The sequence below is a fragment of the Lissotriton helveticus genome, chromosome 1_1, assembly GCF_964261635.1.
Source record: "Lissotriton helveticus chromosome 1_1, aLisHel1.1, whole genome shotgun sequence".
Taxonomy (NCBI): domain Eukaryota; kingdom Metazoa; phylum Chordata; class Amphibia; order Caudata; family Salamandridae; genus Lissotriton; species Lissotriton helveticus.
Window position 1 is genome coordinate 1,609,258,152 of NC_136057.1, and position 21,294 is coordinate 1,609,279,445.

Below are 21,294 nucleotides of genomic sequence, written 5' to 3' on the forward strand. Positions count from 1 at the left end.
GTCCCTAGGATGGTGGATGCTTAGACTATCTAACTATAGCGTCGGTTCCATAAGGGCCCCATTCAAACATTCTCTTGTGCACTTATCATGGATTACATGACTCCATTTAATCCTATGCCTATCATTAGATGGCTGTATATTGGAGGCACCAAGAGATATGGGGACTTCTCACAGAAGACAGAACAGGCCATTCAGTGTACAATGGAGGGCATTGCGATCACTATTGTCCCTAGTTATCTTAAAATCGGCCATGTGCCGCCAGAGCTGCATGGAAATTAAGATGTAATCAATTCTACTGGAGAGGCCTGGACGGGTAAAGGTATGTGCGGCATTGGGATAGGAAATCAGGCAGCCATTACATGCCCTCACGCCCACGTTAGGCTTAAAACGAGGAGCTGATACTGAGCTCCAGTCCAGCGCTTTACTGGAACAACATTAAGGGCAGGTATCCCCCACACCTCATTATCACAAGGTTCATATGAGGCATTGAAGTCGTCCGCAAAAATAGCAGTATTGTGATAGTCAAACGAGGCTCTATGTTGGACAAGATCCCGCATCCCCCAGGTCATCTTATTATAAACATTATACAAGTAATAGGTTTGTGTGTCGGTTCTGATGATGGATATGTCCAAGATGACATGTTAGATGAAGGGAAGGGTCTGTATTTTGGCATTAATATTTATTTTGGCACAAATAAGAAGACCTCCTGATGGATGGCTCTTACTAACACTACAGGCAGGTACATGATAAGTCATATATCATGATCTGTGTGGTGGGTAGATAGCCCAAGTTTCCTGAAAAAGATACAGATTAAATTGGTCAATGAAATTCCCCCAGAACAGGTGATCCAGTTTACGCTTAATTCCTGCAATATTCCAAGAAAGAATATTAAAGGTGGTAGAAAGACAGGAAATGGAATAAAGGGAAGTGGTGATTATACCAGTGGGGTAACCCTACTATCTAGACAAACTGGGTCTAAATCAAGGCAATAATTCCCACTACTAGTACTGGGAATTATGGGTACTTCATTCAGTCAAACAACCATTCTTGTGCCCAAAGACTTGGCCTGATCATGATGCTTTCCTATTAGGGCGTCATTGGACCACAATAGACCAGAGGATTCAATTTAAACAGGGACGGTTAGCATATGGCGCCGCGGCTAGGGCGACTGACTCCGGAATATGGGGATCACGGTTCGATCCCCGGCACTGGCGGCAGATTAGCCCAGCACCATGTGACTCTGGGCAATACCTTGCTTAATCTTCCTGACGGCCCCCAGCGCCTAGAGACCCTTACGGGTGATTGTGCGCTTTACAAATGTGGATTATTATTATTATTATTTCTCGTCTGGGCCAACCTGGCTATACAAGGGGAACCACTGGAGCTACTTCTCGGGCAACATGGATGTGAGGCTGCATTAGCCTATTCCTATTTTTGTAATCGATGTTAGAAAACCTTCGACCAGTGCCTGGGAAGGAAAAACTATGTGAAGTGCAGATTTGGGAACCAACGGTGGACCAGTGCATGGACGAAAATTAGTAGCAGACGTGGAGCAATTTATAACCATTATATTTCTTACACTATTCCTCTCATTAATTAGTGTGGTATAAACAGCAGCACATTGGACAGATTGAGGGATTTTTTTTCGTGTTGCTCCTCGCTAATCTTAACTCTTCGAGTTGGGCAGCTAGGGATGCTAATTGGGACTACAAATCACCACTCTCTAACTGCAGACTACGTACCAGGTTGAGGATTTGACTATCCTCACTACAGGTGTGTGTGCTTAAATTGGTGTGCGATCACACTATAGAAGGCGCTTGGAAGGGGGACAGCAACAATGGATCCCCAGTTTTAGATGCAATCATGGATAATCCAAAATCAGGAACAGGGGAGGCCAGGGTTGCAGATCTATTGGCACCTACAATTAATGGGGGCAATGATATCGGTATTTTAACACCAGTAGGGCATTTAAGTGAGGAAGGGGTGGGTAATTTCTAGGACAAACCAAAGTAGAACCATCTGGAGTGGGGTTCAAACAAACCTGTCGAGCTATTGATATTTTTGTTTCAATTTTCTATTTCTATAGAAAGATAGAGGGAACTTTCTTCGAGTTGGTGGAGGAATATGTGACAGACCCTTTACCCTCCCCCAAAAGAGTTTCAAATTCCTCAATGACTGTATCAATATCTTTTAGTGTGGCATTATTTACTAAGTTATTTCTTGTAACTGGAGAAGATGGCTTGCGATTTTTAGACCTCTTTCCCTGAGGGGAGTCCGTTGCTTTCGGTTGTCCATGGCTTAATTTGCAGGATGACTGCATAGTGTCTAAGTGACAATTAGGCATCATTAATGCAAAGATAAGCCAAATGTAATGTAATTAGGGCCTCACACAACAAACAAATGTCCGCTGTTCCAGGCACAAGGGAAACTATTCTTGATGCAAGGCGGATAAGGTAAATGCAAAAGAAGAATCGAAATCTTTAAAAGTCCTCCCAAAAATAAAAGAGCACAGATCTTACCCCAGTAACATGAGCGATAAAAGGGGAACAGCCCCGCCCTGGCTTTTCTTGGCGCTAACTGGCTCAGGACGGGCCAGCCCTTGGCCCAGGCTTTGCTCAGGCGCTGCCCGTGCCGCGGGTGACAGAGTGTGCTTTAATAGCACTCTGGGATCAGCTAAGGTGTGGGTTGAGTCAGGGCTCCTCCTCACCCTGGTTGATGCTGGGATTTGGAGTTCCCAGTGCATAAGGCCAGCAGCTCCCCTGGTACGAGTGCAAGACCATCATTAGGTAAATCCAATGCAGTAGTTGTCAACAATCTTTAAATACATTCCATGATAAGATGGACAATGTTTGTGTGCCTTTAGAAGTGGATTAAACAATTGGTCCGGCCTTAGTTTTGACTTTTTTGGGTATTGAAATTGACTCCATCAGCATGTAGGCCAGGATACCAGTGGACAAAAAGCATAAAGTGCTGGATTTACTTTGAGATTTGGTAAGAAACAGAAGGTTTTGGTGAGAGATGTGGTATTAGTGGACCACTTGAATTTTGCCTGCAGGGTGGTGAGTGCAGGGAGGAACTTTTGTAGGCAACTGGGTTTGGCTTTGGCAGGTGTATCATTACCACACCATGCGGTTCGAAGGTCACCTGGGGTGCAAGCTGATTTACAGATGTGTAGGCTTTTTTGAAAAATCTAAATTGCTTTTCTTTACTTGGGTTGGGTGAGGATGCTAAATGGTCATTCAAATGTTTTCTGACATGGCAGGCAGTGATCGTTTTGGACTATACTGGCAATGGATGTGGTGCACTGAACAATGGCCAGAGAGTTGGGGGAGAAGCACTACATTCCTTGCGTTTTTTCCTTTGTTAGTGGCTTTGGTGTTGTGAAAATAAGAAAGGGGCATTTAACGAGAACAATATGGCTGTTGTAAATATTGTTAATAGGCAATCCGCTAGGGATGTGTATGTTCTGCGCCTGTTGAGAGTGTTTGTGTTGGGGTGCTTAAAGTTCAACATAGTTTTTGGGTACCAGAATGTCCTGGGTGTTACATTTTATCATGACGTAGATTAAAAGAAGTTTATCTCTGGTTACTACTGCGGGGAAGTTAGCTGGGATAGTTTTCGTTGGGAAATTTTGGTGGGGTTACGAGCCTCTGGTGAAGGAGTTAGGCCAGAGGATATTGGAAGGCTGGTCAAGAGAGGAAGAAGAGGGAAGGAACTAGATGGTGGATCACATTATCACTACTAAGGAGGTTGCTACCTATTTTACAATCGGTATGTCATGAAAGTACTGAAAGGTGTTTGTCTTCGTTTTCAATAGTGTGCTTGTTTTTTGGAGCCTTTCGGGTTTCAGAGCTTCTAGGTGTAGGCAGTCAGGTAGTGTAGTATGTTTATCTAGGGACCTGTATCGATACTCCTATTCCTGACCCTTGTCCGGTTATAAATCACTAATATCCATACAACGGCACAGAAACCCGTTTCATAAATTAGTCATCGCGCATGCTGTCACATTAAGCAAGCACTATTCCTCCAGCCCCTTAGAAAGCACACCGAGTTCTTAAACAAATCCAAGCCTCCAGCAACCTGGGAAATCCCCGCCTGCTATGTTTTGATTTAGTCCGAGAACTCCTGTAAAGCACTGCAAGAACGATCAGTTCTTAGTGACATCTTTATTGACGTCTTATGTCCATCCTTACGTCAAACCCAGCACCTCTCAGGTATAAATATACCAACGCTGCCCTAAGCAAAGACACGGTGGTGATGAACCTGGAGCAGTGACTACTTGCCGGAGAGCCCAGCTGATGCGAGAGCCCACGGACGCTGCCCCTCCCCTTTTGACGCGCTGAGGAAGACGCTATCTTTTCTCTTGCCGAGAAATCCAGCCTCCAGCGTTTCCAGCCCACCTTCGCGGGTGACTGGGATATCGAGTCCTGAGAAAGAGATACCAGCCCTCCTGCCTTCTAAATCCCAGGTACTGAACTGACTAAACCCTTACAGAGAATTCTTGAGTCAGATTCTTGGCAAAACAAACTTAACTTAAACTGCTACTTACTTACTCCCTCCCATGTATTAGGCTTAGGTCAGGTACACCGGGGTAGGCGTAGTTAGAAGCACCAGTTGAGTACGATTAGTCAATGTATATATGTATGTCAGACCGTCAACAAACAGCTGGCCGCCTTCCTCGAGACGAATGGATCCCTCGACCCCTCACAGTCTGGCTTCCGAGCCAACCACAGCACCGAGACCGCCCTCATCGCTGCCACCGATGACATCCGAACCCTGATGGACAACGGAGAAACAGCGGCCCTCATCCTCCTGGACCTCTCCGCGGCATTCGACACTGTCTGCCACCGCACCCTAGTGCAGCGCCTCGGCAACGTCGGTATCCAGGAGAAGGCACTGGAATGGATCACCTCCTTCCTCGACGGAAGAACACAGAGAGTCCGCCTACCACCGTACAAGTCAGAGGCCGCCGAAGTCATCTGCGGCGTCCCTCAAGGATCCTCGTTGAGTCCCACCCTCTTCAACGTCTACATGAGCCCCCTCGCGGCCATTGCACGCCAACACAACCTCAACATAATCTCCTACGCCGAAGACACCCAGCTGATCCTCTCCCTGACCAACGACCCCGCCGCCGCCAGAGCCAACCTACACGAAGGGATGAGAGATGTAGCCGAGTGGATGACGACCAGCCGCCTGAAACTGAACTCAGACAAGACGGAGGTCCTCATCCTGGGCTCCTCGCCCTCCGCCTGGGATGACTCCTGGTGGCCCCCCGCCCTGGGCACTGCACCCAAACCGACGGACCACGCACGCAACCTGGGCTTCATCCTGGACTCCTCCCTCTCCATGACCAGACAAGTCAACGCCGTCTCCTCATCATGCTTCAACATCCTGCGCATGCTACGGAAGATCTTCTGGTGGATACCCACCGAGACCAGGAAGACTGTCACCCAGGCCCTCGTCACCAGCGGACTGGACTACGGCAACGCCCTCTACGCCGGAACCACCGCCAAGCTCCAGAAGAGACTCCAGCGGATCCAGAACGCCTCAGCCAGACTCATCCTCGACATCCCACGAAACAGCCACATCTCCGGACATCTGAGAGACCTGCACTGGCTCCCAGTCAACAAAAGAATCACCTTCCGTCTCCTCACCCACGCACACAAAGCCCTACACGACCAAGGCCCGAGCTACCTCAACAACCGAATCAACTTCTACGCTCGCAAGCGCCACCTCAGATCAACCAGCCACGCCCTCGCCGCCGTCCCCCGCAGCCGAAGAGCGACAACAGGAGGAAGGTCCTTCTCCTACCTGGCCGCCAAGACCTGGAACTCCCTCCCGACCGACCTGCGCCTGACCCAAGACCACCTCTCCTTCAGGAAGAAGCTCAAGACCTGGCTGTTCGAGCAGTAACGGCACCCCCCCCCTCCCAGCGCCTTGAGACCCTACGGGTGAGTAGTGCGCTCTATAAATATCTTGATTGATTGATTGATTATGTATATCTTTTATCCATTTTAAAGTATCATATGGCTAAGAAACCATATCAATGCTTTTACAGTATTATTTTATAATCCTGCTTTTACTATATGCATTCTACTTAACCCTAAGTATTGCAATTGTAGCGATTCATTTCTCTTGTATGAGAAAAGAGACTGATCAATAAATAACACCTTTCATTGAAAACGCCCGTCTCTTCTTTTCTCTACAATCTGGTGAAACTAAGTATGCACGTATTGACTGAGTAAAATAGCTGTCTTTTGTTTTCACACAACTCTAGAGATATACTCTTGATCAGGGAGAGCAACGTTGTCATGTTCTATGGTTGTCAGAAACTAAATCCCTTCTTGTCTATCCAGGGAGGTTAAAATCCTCCTCGCCTCTTCGAGAAAGTTTCTAGTGAACTCTGAGCTAGCTGGCACACAAAACTTAAGTCTAATAGCGTCAGTAGAAGACCTAGTTAAACTCTGTCCTACGTCTATACTATTGAAGATATTATTCCAATGCGCAGAGCCTATTGGGAAAATAGGAACTACACTACATGGCGCCCAACGGTTTGGTAAGGCGATAAATCTAACGCAAGACATTAGAGTAACTCAGTCGTGCTTTTTCACACAGACCCTTTCTCCCGTAAATGCTCCAAAGACGTCTGGAGTGGGTCAAAGGTTAAAATCCGCCAAACTTAGCAGGATGAGACTCCTATGTATGGTTTTTGGTTTATTCAATGTTGAAGGATACAGTGTTCCAAAATATTGCGCACCTAATCTTTGTTTCCTTGGAAACCTGATCTGCAACAAAAAACCTTCCTGTCAGTAAAATGTCAGACAACGAAGGAGAAAGGGAGGCAGCTAGACTAGCAGCTCAACTCCTAACGAAAGACACAATTCTCCTACAAACTGACCCGGAGGCAATACTCATCCCGGTCAACATAAGAAAAACTATAACTTTAAAACTTATAGAAAATGGACTGACATCGAGAGGTGGTACAGTCATATTCGTAATTGAGGCACATGAATATCGGCAGACAGAGGTATTCTATTCATGGATAAATTTTCCAGCAGCAAACGCTATAACAAAGGAGTTCCACTATTACAAAATAGAGGAACCTCCGAATGAGTACACTCCTTTCGAGGAGGTGGAAATACCATTAAAATACCAAGAGCATCTCCTCTTGTTTAAAGGCGCCCTAAAACATAATGATCACATCACCAGGCTCGGTCCACTAGGTACACCAGGAGGAACGTGGCCGGTTCTAGCCAGCTACACATCACATGCTGACATTAATAGAATGTCAAGCAAAGAACTCTTAGTTAAAATAAAAGAATTAACACAGGCATACAGAGAATTGGTTCAATATGCAACTGAGGATATAACTTTCCTCCAGAAGTTGAAAGAAACAGATATAGCAGACCAGCCATTTGAACTTGCCAGAATCATAGAAAAATCCTATGAAGAACTAGGAAGAGATAGTTTGGGTGGGAAACCAGTGAAACCCCAACTAACTGAAAATCCTGAAAAGGTATTTATTAAAAATAATCTAAACACTCCAAAAAAGAGCTGGGATGGAAATAAACAATCCACTCCCAAAGAAAAAAGATTCCAGTCCAGAGGAAGGTCTCCTCGGCGGAGAGAGAGATCTCCAGACCAAGGACACAAGTCTCCCCAAAGGGAGCCCTCTGAGAAAAGATACAACCTTAGAAATAGGGATAATTTGAAGAAACCTGATAAATATCAAGATATTGATACACGTCCCTCTCAATCTTTTCAGACTTCCTCGCAGAAATCGGAAAGAAGAGGACGGTCAGGACACAGGGAAGAGCACGTCAAGTCGAAAGACAAAGAACCTGCTCATCAAAGTAAAAAATTACAATTCCCAAAGAAGAAGGTAGCCAGTATTAAAGTAATCAAACATGCCGAAGATACTGAGGACACAGCTGAAAAACGGAGAGTGGGCTCAGACAATGCTAGACAGCGCAGCAGAAGTGAGCATAGCTCGCAAGATCCTGATGAATCATCTGGAGACAGTGGACACGAATGAATACATTCAGGTGGAAACTGCAGATACCAGAGTTAGCAAACCTCATAAAATATACGAAATAATATTACGTATAGAGGGAGATAAGACTAGGAAAATAAGGGGTCTATTTTGGGATAATCTCTCCAAAGGCTATGACATCCTTTTAGCTGAAAAAGACTGGCCACCGGAGTTTGTCAGGGAGTGCCCTCATGGCGAAGAAATGATTATGCCTGCCTTCTCAAATCACATTCCAATTCATAAAAAATATACACTTGCAAGAAAGTGGGCAGTAGCCCAGGCTCCTGCATTATATAAAAAACCATGTGGGATGGGATGAGGACTCTCCTCCTCACAAAATCCAGTTAAAATCTCAACCAACTGCACAGAGGCAGTACCCAATTAAGCAAGAAGCTAAAAAACAGGTCAGGGAGATCTTAGATCAACTTGAATACCAGGGGGTGATTGAGACTTGCACCTCACAAATGAACAATCCTTTGTTTCCTGTCTCCAAGCCAGACAATTCATATTGTCTAGTTTTGGACTACAGACACCTAAACTCATGTTGCAAAACTTTTTGCAGTACAAAACTCACACAGTGCAGCACTAATGAATAGCATAGTGCGCAAAAAATACAAAACAACATTAGACATTTCTAATGGATTCTTTTGTCAAAATATAGCACCTGAAAGCAGATATTTGACCGCGTTCTCAATAAATGGCTCGCAGAAAAATTTCTGTTGTTTGCCACAGGGGTTCAAGAACAGCCCAGGATTATTCCTTGCGAGATTAACAGAGTTACTACAAATATATGATGATGAGGCATTATCCTATGTCGATGACATCTATCTAACAGATGATGACTTGGATACTCACTTGAAAAGAGTGAACACCATAATACTTGGTTTCGCAGCAGAGGGTTACAAATTCAACTTCAGAAAGTCAAGAATTGCCCATCTAACTGTCCTGTTTTTAGGATATGAATTATCAAGTGAAGGCAAAATCCTGGCTGACAATTTCCTAGAGAAATGCGCTGTAATCCAAGCACCAAGAACGCTGAAAAACGTACAATCAATTCTAGGTTTCCTGAATTTCTGAAGAACTTACATTATAAATTATGTAGAGAGGGTTAAACCTCTCTACGACTTAACAAGACCAGATTTTAAAACAATCATTTGGACTCAAAAACACACAGAAATTTTGAGATCGTTACAAACAGACATGTTAGCTAAAACAAAACTGCAAACACGCGATTACACACGCAACCTTGTGATTCGAGTCATCCCAGGAAGATGCGGATTCACATACCTAACCTCTAATGAGGGAGAAACGGTACCAATAGCATACAAATCACATTTGTACACAGAAGCTGAAAAAAACATTCAGTATAAAAGAAAACATTGTACATGCGGTTCAAACAGCTATAGCAAAGGAAAGAGCCCAGGCCCAAGGCAGACGGATTACTGTTATAACAGCAGAATCAGCCTTTGAGGCATTAACAAGCCCGTGTAATCTAACTACCGTGGCATTAAATCCAAAATGGATACAATGGGAAAATTCCCTTGCTACAGACAAAGTAAATTACTACTTTGGACCGAACATGAAATAATTAAAAAATCTAGAATACGAAAGAGAATATCCTCTGCCAATCGACATTCTGCCCATACGACAGTACGCCTGTGTAATATATACAGACGGACATGCTCAACCCTCAGTTTGGGGAAAGCAAGCCTATAACGCCACATGCGAGATTGTAAAAAACGTGTGGCGCAGAGGTAAATTGAGACCTCTATTAACGAAAACACACTCAGTGGAAAATAATTCAGAACAACAAACTGAAATAATAGCGTTAAAAATGGCGCTAGATAATGCCGATCGCGAATTCCCGACACTAATAGTGTGCGATTCGTATTACTGCGTCAAATCATACAATAACGATTTACAGAAATGGATTCAAAACGGTTACAAAGATGACACAGGTGCCACAATCAAGCAAAAACCGCTTTGGGAACAAGTAGTTCTTTTACAGAAAGAACTACCAAAGACTCACGTGATACACTCACTGAGTCATCAGCGTGATGGCGTTCACGTTGCAGGGAATTCATTGGCTGAGACAGCCACAGCGGAAGCAACAAAATCGGCTTCCGCAGCTACAAAAAAGCGTTCGGAAAAATACATTGACGGGGAAACAATGTTGGCGGTGAAAACGTCATCAAAAGGCGACTGCTCAGCACTACCCATCAACTATCCACTCAATTATACATACATAATCGATGCAAACTCCGTTCCTTTTGCTCAAATCCCTGGAGTGGGGGATAGAGTAATTCCAAACACGAACAGGAGAGTCTTGTTAATAGCAGGCGCACATATGGGTGAGGGTCTTAGACACCTTAAGCTTAAGGATTCTCTATAAGAATTACAATCAATATACTGGTGGCCAGGAATGAGCCTGCAACATCACAGTTTTGCGAAAAACTGCCCAGACTGCAACAGAGATCGCAGTGGCGACCGAGACGGTGTACTACCATGGCATTTCGCTCAAAATGGGATTAAGCAATAAATATAAAAACACCCAGTATGAATAATGCATCACATTAACATATAGAGACTATCTTCACTTAAAATGTAGACCCCAGCTCTCGGCTGACGTCTAAACTGTTATAAAAAGATTTGAGAGTCTATAATGGCATATACGCAAGGGGCATGCTACATTCTGACCAGTGTCCTGCTTTTAGCTCTCGAGCTTATAGGGGGGCATAGCCAGCATGGGCATTGCATTGCGGGACTCTTATCACTTCATTCTTGAGGGAAACGGGATGGTGTAAAGAAAAAACCAAGGCATAGAGCAATCTATAATGGTAAAGGTATTAGGTTCGGGGGCTGGGTGGGTCAAACATTTAATAAATGTCCAACGTAGTCTTAATAATCTGCCAAGAAATTCTCTGAGAGGTCTCAGTCCGTACGAACTATTGTTCAGGACTAGAATGTTAATCCAGGACCTCGATAGTCAAACTTCAGTGGTAAAAGAAAAATACTTTGATATCAAAGATCGTTTGGCTATTTTACAGGACTTAAACGAAAAAAGAAAAGACCTGAGCAACATAAAGTTGAAACAACAGCCAACAACCACTGAAGAGAAACCACCTGTCCCAGCAAGGTCTGTCTGGATTCCAAAAATCGGGGATCTAGTCAGAGAGAAGATCGCGGTAAAGAAGGAATTTGGGCCTTCTTACAGAAAAGCAGTACCTGTCTTGGCTATTAACGGGACAAGATCAGTTGTATTACCGCCCCTTACTGGTAAAAAGGAGAACCGAGTTGTATCCATCGACCTGGTTAAACCACAATCATGTGGCCGATAATAAGTAGTAGGCCAAGTGGACTCCCAAGAAGTAGCAGAACACCAAAGTTTGCTACAAACACAGAGGTTCAAACTGAGAGACTAATCACATTTGATAAACCTACAGTGAATCAACAAGGACTATGCAACAAAGCCATGGAACTTAAACCTCTTGAAACCCAAATCACAATAATGCATCAAGAAACACCAATCTACAATGATGTAACCACTGACTATGCTAATGAAACAAAGCAAATTCCAAAAGCAAAAATAAATCCAGAAGCAATTGAAACAATTGACAGAACTGCATCAGGCTACTTCATCAACTTCGATGATTTTTCTGAGGATCCGAGCGAACCTGAGGAACAGCCAACAACATCGAAGACTTTTGAAGACAAGAAACCTAACTGATTTCTCCATGGATTGAATTTTGGGTGGCACAAGGTGTATTTGTCCTCATACTTTGGCTCATCATGGTACTAAGCTTGGGACATTTCATTGAGGAAAAATATGTTACAATGGATACAGCAAGTCAGAATATCAACTTGGTCCTGAAACCACACAAGTCTTCACACATCGAGAAAAGAGAACTTTCTTCAGTAAACTTCACAGCCAATCCAAACCCGGTGGGGTAGCATGGGACAAAACAGATTACGAAATCTATGGCTCGGTCGAGCTCTTGAAGTATCCTCATCAATTTAAAGTTTCATTAAGTGACTTTGTAAAACCGAGCACTTTCTCGGATGATTGGGACTTTGAAAGTATTAAAGATATGATGTCAGACCTAGTGATGTCAGCTAAATTTACAGAACATGATTATTTACAAGGTTCATCTAATTATGACCAGATGTACTGTTACAACCACTATGGTAACCATTATCTGCATAAATCTGCTCAACCTAGAAATGTTTTTAATTATAATCAATGGGAACATTGTGCAACTCCACCAAAAGGCAGTTCAAAAACATTTTATGATAAATTTTCATACTTCTCAGGGTTTAACACAAGTAATGCAGAAACATTTTATTTCAGAATGTTAAATAAGACAGGAATGAAAACAATGCTTACAAACACAAAATTAATCTATTCAGAGACATTTTTGGAAAAAATGAAGACATTTGGTTTTGATTTCTGGAACAATAATATTGAAACGAAAATAATCTGGGGCACAAAAGATTGGCAGGTCCAAGGTTTAGAATCATTATTTAGAGCCTGTATGATCCCAGAACAAATTATGTTTTTGAATGATACAATTCAACAGACAACCTGTCTTGGCCTAGCCAAAATTAAAGACTTAAAACAAGCCGTCTATTCCAAAGCCAACACATGAGAGTAATAGCACTACAGATGTTGAGATAGACGTATCCCATATTTTAAACCAAAACAGAACACATCCTGATTGGAAAAAATGGTTGATCTGGCCCACAGACACAAATAACTGTCAAGATAGATTCCTGAACAAAATACAGGGGTTCAAATTGACCAGGCCAGACCCTAGATACTCCCAGAGACAACATCCAGGGATTGTAACAACTTACAGTGTAGGAAAACTCTGCCTCGAATGGCTACAAACATCCACACTGGTTGAAATTAAGCAACACTTGACTTTACTTAAAGAAGGTGCTGACTTGCGTGATTTCATTATGGGACCACGCAAACAGCGTCAAAAACGTTTCATAGCGGCCTCTATATATGCAGCTTACAACGAAGCTTGGAAAGAAACTCAAATTGAGACAGCAGAGAAAATACGGGAAATTGACCGTGTTAATTTGGAAAAATCACTTTCTGTTGTGGACAATGGGTTAATGACTCTGTCTTCCAGAATATATTCACTGGACAGTATTGTATCATCTGCAATCGATATAATAGAGCAAGACTTACTGATGTTGCAACACGGTCAGTCCCAATTGCGTTCTATTGTACAGCTTGGCTGGACGTTACAAAATCTGCGTTCAGGCTACGTGCCTTGGCATTTAATCAACACAACGTCATTATTCACTATCTTTAACCTTACTGATACACAAATCAGCTTGGCACAAAAGGGTGCAGAGTATACAATTCTGAGCATTGAAAAACTTGAGAGATTACCATTGACAATGTCAGAACGACCTGTCATTGAATGGATAATACACGGAATCATAACTATTCCGATAACAACTTTCCAATTTCGATACTGCCAAAAATATATACAGGCAGGCCAGTATGAAAGGTCGGGTAAAGGATACATTAAGTCAACATGGAACCTACCTTATACACACACATGTTATAGTAAAAAAGGACAGAGTGTATTTCTTAGTGGTAATAATTGTGAAAAATCACTAAGTGGTATACTTCTGTGTCAGGGTATAAGTTTACATGGGGCCTGTGAGGGGACTTCAAATAACCTTTCATGTCACCAGCTCGGCACACCTGCTACGCGAATAGAGCCATTCTTTAGACGGCTTTCTAACGGGAGCTACATTCTAATTGTGGATCACAGATGTTGTGGCTTGCTGCCAGGAAAACCTTTTCTAGTAAGCGTGAGTTCCATGGTCACTTGCTGTGAGCGAGTATTGTTTCCGAATGACACTCCAGACAGGGAGGGAAAAATTTGGGCAAGTTTAAAAATCTCTTCTATTCGAATTGATACTTTAAGCAGAATGAAGACTGTGCTCCTACAGACGCCAGTACACTTGACGTCATCAAAAGAAACGTATGATCTCCAAGTTGCAAGGACAACTGCAGAGATACACACATTATTATCAACAAATTGCCCCCTACACTTCGCAGAAATGCTAAACGAAATCTTAAATATTTCTGATACGAATGGTATCGCGAGTGTATTTAAGACTGTTTTTTCGGGACTATTAACACCATTCAAAGCAGTCCTGGGTATTTTTCCCAATTTTGTCCATTCTGTCTTTGGCGGACTTCCACTCCGGTTGGGACTCGTAGCAGGCATCTTATTTTTGCTACTCCTGCTTCGTTATGGCAAGCCATGTCACAGACAAGACTCCAGCAACAATGGAAGAAACGATCCTAGCTATACGCTATCGGGACCGCATAACTAACGTCCTTGGATTAGCCCGGCTAAGAGATCTGAATATGACCTGGTTTCTTTCATTCAGACCCATATGGCAGAATTGTGTCCTACCTGTGTTAAGATGTATGCTATGCGGCGAAGAATGCGTGTTGGACACCTGTCTTACACTACAATCAGAAGTACCATTGGATACGGATACTTTGTTGGGTCCAGTAAAGGCCCATGCATCGTGTTGTCCCCAGCGGTTACCTATCCTGATGACGGCATTCGTGGAAACTTCACCACTACGATTAAAGGGTAGTGAAGTACAAGATGAGAGCAGCATCAACCAGGTACGACCTTCTGTAAGCAATGCTGATCAAACCATCATTGAAAGCGATCATGCGCACGCCTGCATGATAGCGACATTCTCCAACTTGGTCAAACTTTCACCTGAGGCAGTAAACTGTTTTTTTGAAAGTCTGTCTGATATGATGTTTTCACCCGAACAGAAAGAATAACTTTAAGCAAACGAGCACACAGCGTTCCCTGAACTCTGAATTTGGCCTTCAGCTTTAAAAAACAAAGCTACTGAGACAATTTGGAACTATTTTTTCTTCTTCCCCTGGAAACGAAAAAACTTTTTTCCCAAATCCAAAATATTTACCTTTTTTTTGGCACTTATCTTCTGCTTAAAGTAGAACTATTCTTAGAGAACAGAGCTTCTATTTTTAGGAACTCTAGAGACAATACATTACCTCAGCCTCTAGCATATTTACAAATAATTGTATTTATATGTGATGAAGTGGTCTCACACTTTTTTTTCTGTATTAAGAGCCATTTCATGTGTTATTTTCGCAAATCATTCATGCTGATATAAATGTGCATCCTTTTCTTGACTGATTACACTGCTTGAATGCATACAGTACCTATACTCATTTTCATGTATTTCGCATATGCCATTTTTCAAATGCAAAAAATGTATTTTGGGGTGGTCCGGTATACACATGCACTATTAGTTATGTTTCCTATTGCTTAGGTTAGTAAATATGGACATGAATTCGTGGAGTGGGTGTAGTATGTTTATCTAGGGACCTGTATCGATACTCCTATTCCTGACCCTTGTCCGGTTATAAATCACTAATATCCATACAACGGCACAGAAACCCGTTTCATAAATTAGTCATAGCGCATGCTGTCACATTAAGCAAGAACTATTCCTCCAGCCCCCTAGAAAGCACACAGAGTTCTTAAACAAATCCAAGCCTCCAGCAACCTGGGAAATCCCCGCCTGCTATGTTTTCATTTAGTCCGAGAACTCCTGTAAAGCACTGCAAGAACGATCAGTTCTTAGTGACATCTTTATTGACGTCTTATGTCCATCCTTACGTCAAACCCAGCACCTCTCAGGTATAAATATACCAACGCTGCCCTAAGCAAAGACACGGTGGTGATGAACCTGGAGCAGTGACTACTTGCCGGAGAGCCCAGCTGATGCGAGAGCCCACGGACGCTACCCCTCCCCTTTTGACGCGCTGAGGAAGACGCTGTCTTTTCTCTTGCCGAGAAATCCAGCCTCCAGCGTTTCCAGCCCACCTTCGCGGGTGACTGGGATACCGAGTCCTGAGAAAGAGATACCAGCCCTCCTGCCTTCTAAATCCCAGGTACTGAACTGACTAAGCCCTTACAGAGAATTCTTGAGTGAGATTCTTGGCAAAACAAACTTAACTTAAACTGCTACTTACTTACTCCCTCCCATGTATTAGGCTTAGGTCAGGTACACCGGGGTAGGCGTAGTTAGAAGCACCAGTTGAGTACGATTAGTCAATATATATATATGTATGTATATCTTTTATCCATTTTAAAGTATCATATGGCTAAGAAACCATATCAATGCTTTTACAGTATTATTTTATAATCCTGCTTTTACTATATGCATTCTACTTAACCCTAAGTATTGCAATTGTAGCGATTCCTTTCTCTTGTATGAGAAAAGAGACTGATCAATAAATAACACCTTTTATTGAAAACGCCCGTCTCTTCTTTTCTCTACAATCTGGTGAAACTAAGTATGCACGTATTGACTGAGTAAAATAGCTGTCTTTTGTTTTCACATGACTCTAGAGATATACTCTTGATCAGGGAGAGCAAAGTTGTCATGTTCTATGGTTGTCAGAAACTAAATCCCTTCTTGTCTATCCAGGGAGGTTAAAATCCTCCTCGCCTATTCGAGAAAGTTTCTAGTGAACTCTGAGCTAGCTGGCACACAAAACTTAAGTCTAATATCGTCAGTAGAAGACCTAGTTAACCTCTGTCCTACGTCTATACTATTGAAGATATTATTCCAATGCGCAGAGCCTATTGGGAAAATAGGAACTACACTACAGTAGTTTACAGAGAAATTATGTAAATGTGATTAGTGCAAGGACTGCGATCTTCATAAGGAAGTCAAAGACAGACCAAAGAGGTAGAGGGAAAGTTGTAGTTTTTGGAAAAAAACATCTTGAGAGATGTGTGCCCAGATGGGTGGTGGAGAGAATTCGTCAGAAAGTGTCTGGGGAAGATGAGTGGATATTTGAACATGTTAGGGGGACAAGGACTGAGTGCTCAGTTGCTTTTTGTCTTGCACAGTAAACTACAGAGGCTGAGTTTCCCACGGATGGAGTTTGGCACACATTATTTTACAGTAGCAGGGGCACGTCAGCAAGTAGGGGTGGAGAATGCGTTAGGCAGAAGGAGGTCAGGAGCTACAGCTGTTATGTGTGACCTAAGTTGGTTTTGTTGTAGCTTGCTATTAAGTCTGTTTTTGTGTTGTTTCGTTACAGGTTGAGTTCCTGGCCCAGCACGACAGTAAATAGTGTCAATCTGCAGGCATTCTTTCATTAAGTGGGCAGTCTATCAGGCATAACTGAGATCTTTTGGTATCCAGCTCTTTTTAATGACCTTCTGTTTCAGTTTAAGGGGTGGGGTGGGGTAAAGGGGGTTCGTTGGGGGAATTGCTCACATATTTGGCAGATTTGTTCAAAGGTCAGGGTTGTCAGGATGTTCTTCTGATCCATTTAGGGCAGAATGATCTGGTTCAATGAAAGTAATAGGCTCTCATAAATAGCATGAAGAGAGATTTGAAAGAGTAGTTCTAGGGGTTGTGGTCCAGAATGACATTGGTTTGGATGGCTTTAGTGGCACAAAAGAACTGTAGAGGGACAAGGGAATCAGCGGCAGTTGGCACGGCAAACAGGAAGCCTTTCAGGGATATGTCCAATTTTTATCTTCCTGAGGGCATATCGAAACTGGAGTATTCTGACTTTTTTTGAAGGCTAGCATTTATTTAGGGATGACGGGGCACATCTCTCTTTAACGTGGATGGAGTTATATCTGATGCAGATTAGATTGACGTTAGCTAGTTTGTTGGGGGGGGGAAACCGTTGCAGAGATGAGTGTCTGTTTTGCGGGGTACAAAAACGCCTGCATGCATGCGTGGCATATATGGTGATGGTTTGTATACCACAAAAAGGTTGCTTACACTGCTGGTTTGGTGAATCAGCTCGGGTGAGGGTTTAGGGTGAGTGGTTGGGAGTTTATGACTTCAGATATGAAGCAATTATAGTTGTGGGGCTAAGAGAAAGGAGTCATAAAGCATGGTTGGGAGAACTGTTGAGGGAGTTATTTGAGTTGTTGGAAATTTTCAAGTGTGAGCCTTAAGGGAGTAGGAGTGTATTGCTTAGGTTTAAACATGTTAGTGAGGCATTGTTAGACTGTAAAGCTACAGCCATAATATTCCGATTTACACCTGCCTCATTAAAGGATCCTGTTCCACATACATTGGAATTATGATTTTCTTAGGATATGCCATCTCACCTGATAGGGGTCTGGTGGGCAGGTGACAAGGTAGCTTTTCGGGAATGGTAGTAGGGCTGTCAAATGGTTCAGGGTCTGGGGTAAGATGGGTGTAAGGGCACATTTGTCACTGGGGATAAACGTTGTCACCATTTTGTTCGAGGTGACAACAGCAATCAATTGGATAGGACAGGTTTCGTTGTGTAGGCCCTCCCTCACCTGAATACGTTTAGGCGGGTGTGTGTGGTCAAGGTGTGCTGAGGCAAGTCAGATCTGCAAGGGTTCTTTTTGTAATTTTTACTGATGAGCAGCTGCAGCAATTGGCGGAAGATGAGCAGGTATGGTGACAGTTTACAGGTCACAACAAGGTTGCTAACGCTGCTGAGCAGGCGGATCAGCTCATGGAAGGGTTTCGGGTGAGGGGTTGCGAATTTTGAATGACTTCGGATATGATACAATGGCTGTATCTGGACCTAGAGGGAGGAGGTATGAGGCAAGGTTGGGGGGAGTTGTTGTAAATGTTCTATTCAAGGGAGGGCCTTAAGAGAGGGAGTGTGTATTGTTCAGGTTTAAACATGTTAGTGAGACATTAATAGTCTGTAAGGCAACGGGCATTGTATTGTATTGATATTGTGCTGTGCACCTGGCTCATTAAAATGATCTTTTCCACATATATTGGTGTGATGCATTTCGTGGGATATACCGTCTCGACCGAATGAAGATTTTCAAACAGGCATTCATCTACTTCCCACTTCATGATGGGGAAATGCCCAAAGAATGCCATTTTTCCTTTCATTCTACACACCAAGCTGGACTCTCTCCTGTGCCCGAGACGTCTCATTTTCATGTTTTTGCTTTTCTGTTTCATGGTTCTGAAGAAGCCTATGTGGCATGTAGCATCATCCAAAACTTCTAAATAAAAAAAAAAACTCAGCGGTGTTCAAGGTGGTTTTCAGAAAATCCTTATGGATCGCACTTTTGCAGCTTAAGGCAGTTTAGCAAGGTTCCTCCATGACAATGCTCTAACCACCTGCAGAGACTTTGCGACCACTATTAAACATACAAAAAACTCAGGGACGCAGATGGAGTAGCTGAAGCAACGTAGCATAGGATCGGTAGCAGCAGGAACACCAAGGGCCAGATGTATCAAGATACCCTTCTGCGATTCTCAAATAGCGATTTTTAAGGAATCGCTATTTGAGAATTGCAAAATGGTATGTATGTAAAAATTCGCTATTTTTTTTGCGATTTCTTAAAATTCCTTAATTGCGATTAGAAGGAATAATTTCCCATTCATTTCTATGGGCCAGGAGGCCCATAGGAATGAATGTGAAATTATTCTCAATTTGCGATTCGCAATTTGCTAATCGCAAATTGAGAATAATTTCAAGGGTGGAAGGGTGTCTTGAGGACACCCTGCTGCACCCCCCCTGAAATTGACATGTGTGCGCATATGGCGTACTTACATGCCCTAAGGGCATGTATGAGCGTCACATGCCACCTTTACAAATTGCAAAAAGTGCATTTGTAGAAGAATTCGCAAATTACCACCAACTACAAGTTGGTGGTAATTTGCGATTTCTTAGAGTGAAATCGCTAAACTTTCTTCTTTCTTACATACCATTTAAGGAATTGCTTTTTGTGATTCCTTAATTGGTAGCGCAATATTAAGGAATCGCGAATTTTGCGATTCCTTAATTTTGCGATGCGATTTTTTTAATACATCGAATTTTCCCGTTTTTTTGGTCGCAAACGCTGCTATTTTGCGATTCGCAGCGTTTGCGACAAAAAAACGCTTGATACACCTGCCCCTAAAAGTGCAAGAGGCCGCCACAAAGAGAAGAGCTCTGCTCTCTAGCACTTCAACTTAAGGTGAAGCTTTTGCCTCCGAGTCTCGAGCACGACATGCCAAAGCCAGGTCTGTGTCCTGATCCGCAGCACTTCTTACGAAGAGCAAAAGCAGAATTAACAGATCACTCTCTATTATGATGCCAATGACCCCCATAGCCCCTAAACTACCCACCTACAACACCGTAGTGCTCATCTACCACAATGCACCCTTGAAGTTTAGTATTTGTAGACACAAAATTCTCCAAAGGCACCTACTCTTGCCTTGACCATCTAACATTACCTACCTCCTGCTCAATATCTGGAGCAACCCCATAAGAAATTCTAGCACTGCTACACAGAAAGGACCAAGGCCTAGGGAGCATAAAAGAGAATCTTTGGCTGGCAGTTTTATCACCAATTCCAACAGTAACTGTTTTTAATCTCAGAAGACAAAGTATGTGGCATTTCTGGCAAAATCCACCCCCGAAATCAATTCTAGTGAAGTAAAAGGCCGTTACAGGCTGCGACAGCCATCGAAGTCCCCGCACACCCGCTCCCTCGCGGCTACCAATATCCTCGCCTCCCCTCTGTGCTCTTCTAGCACTTCATCTGCTGGGGTTTACAGTGCAGAACAGTAAACAAGAGGGAAAATATCATAAAAAAAGCTATAGTTTATAATCCCTGTCCCTCTCTCGCCATTACTGGTGTTTAACATTTATTCACCTGGCCTCTCTCCAGCTGTCACGCACACATCACTCCTGATTTACAGCCGTCCTCCTGCTGCCAGCAAGCAGCGACGTGCACGCGCCAGCTCCAGGCACACTCTGGGGCTGCACCGCTCAAGTCCTTCTTTTCTTCTGATGCACTCCTCCCGTTGCATGCTGGGAAGGCCCAATATAACGTGCGAGGGCATTTTAAGCGAGGGCATTTTCCACGCGGGCAAGCAGAGCAGGCATGCAGTAATTCAAATAGTTGCAGATTTGAGTAATTGAAGTTTTCTGGCGAGCACTACAAGACCACTCCCCATCGCGCTGTAAGAAGATTGGGTGCAAGTGTTTGTAGGAGTGAAACTGGTCTTGGAACACGGGGAAAGTCATCTGCCCCTTCAGTGAGATATGCATAAATCTTTGTTGCCACAGATTGTGATGTTGTGCTACGTGCTGAGCTTTGAGTCCCTGTTTAGCTAAATTTCCCCCAAATTACAGTTTCCTGAGGTAGCACAGGTAGGCTAACTAATTATAAAATGTCTGTGTTTCCATGAAATGGCGAGAGAGCACA

The 21,294-nt window shown here is 43.3% G+C and overlaps 1 long non-coding RNA gene across 1 annotated transcript in view; it reads right to left on the reverse strand.

Moving 5' to 3' along the window:
* LOC144773678 (uncharacterized) overlaps nt 1–20,844 on the reverse strand; it is a 33,456-nt gene extending 12,612 nt beyond the window's left edge. Inside the window, exon 1 of the long non-coding RNA XR_013600050.1 lies at nt 20,740–20,844. This is a non-coding gene — a long non-coding RNA (uncharacterized LOC144773678). The remainder of the gene's footprint in view (nt 1–20,739) is intronic.
* Between the last annotated feature and the right edge of the window lie 450 nt (nt 20,845–21,294).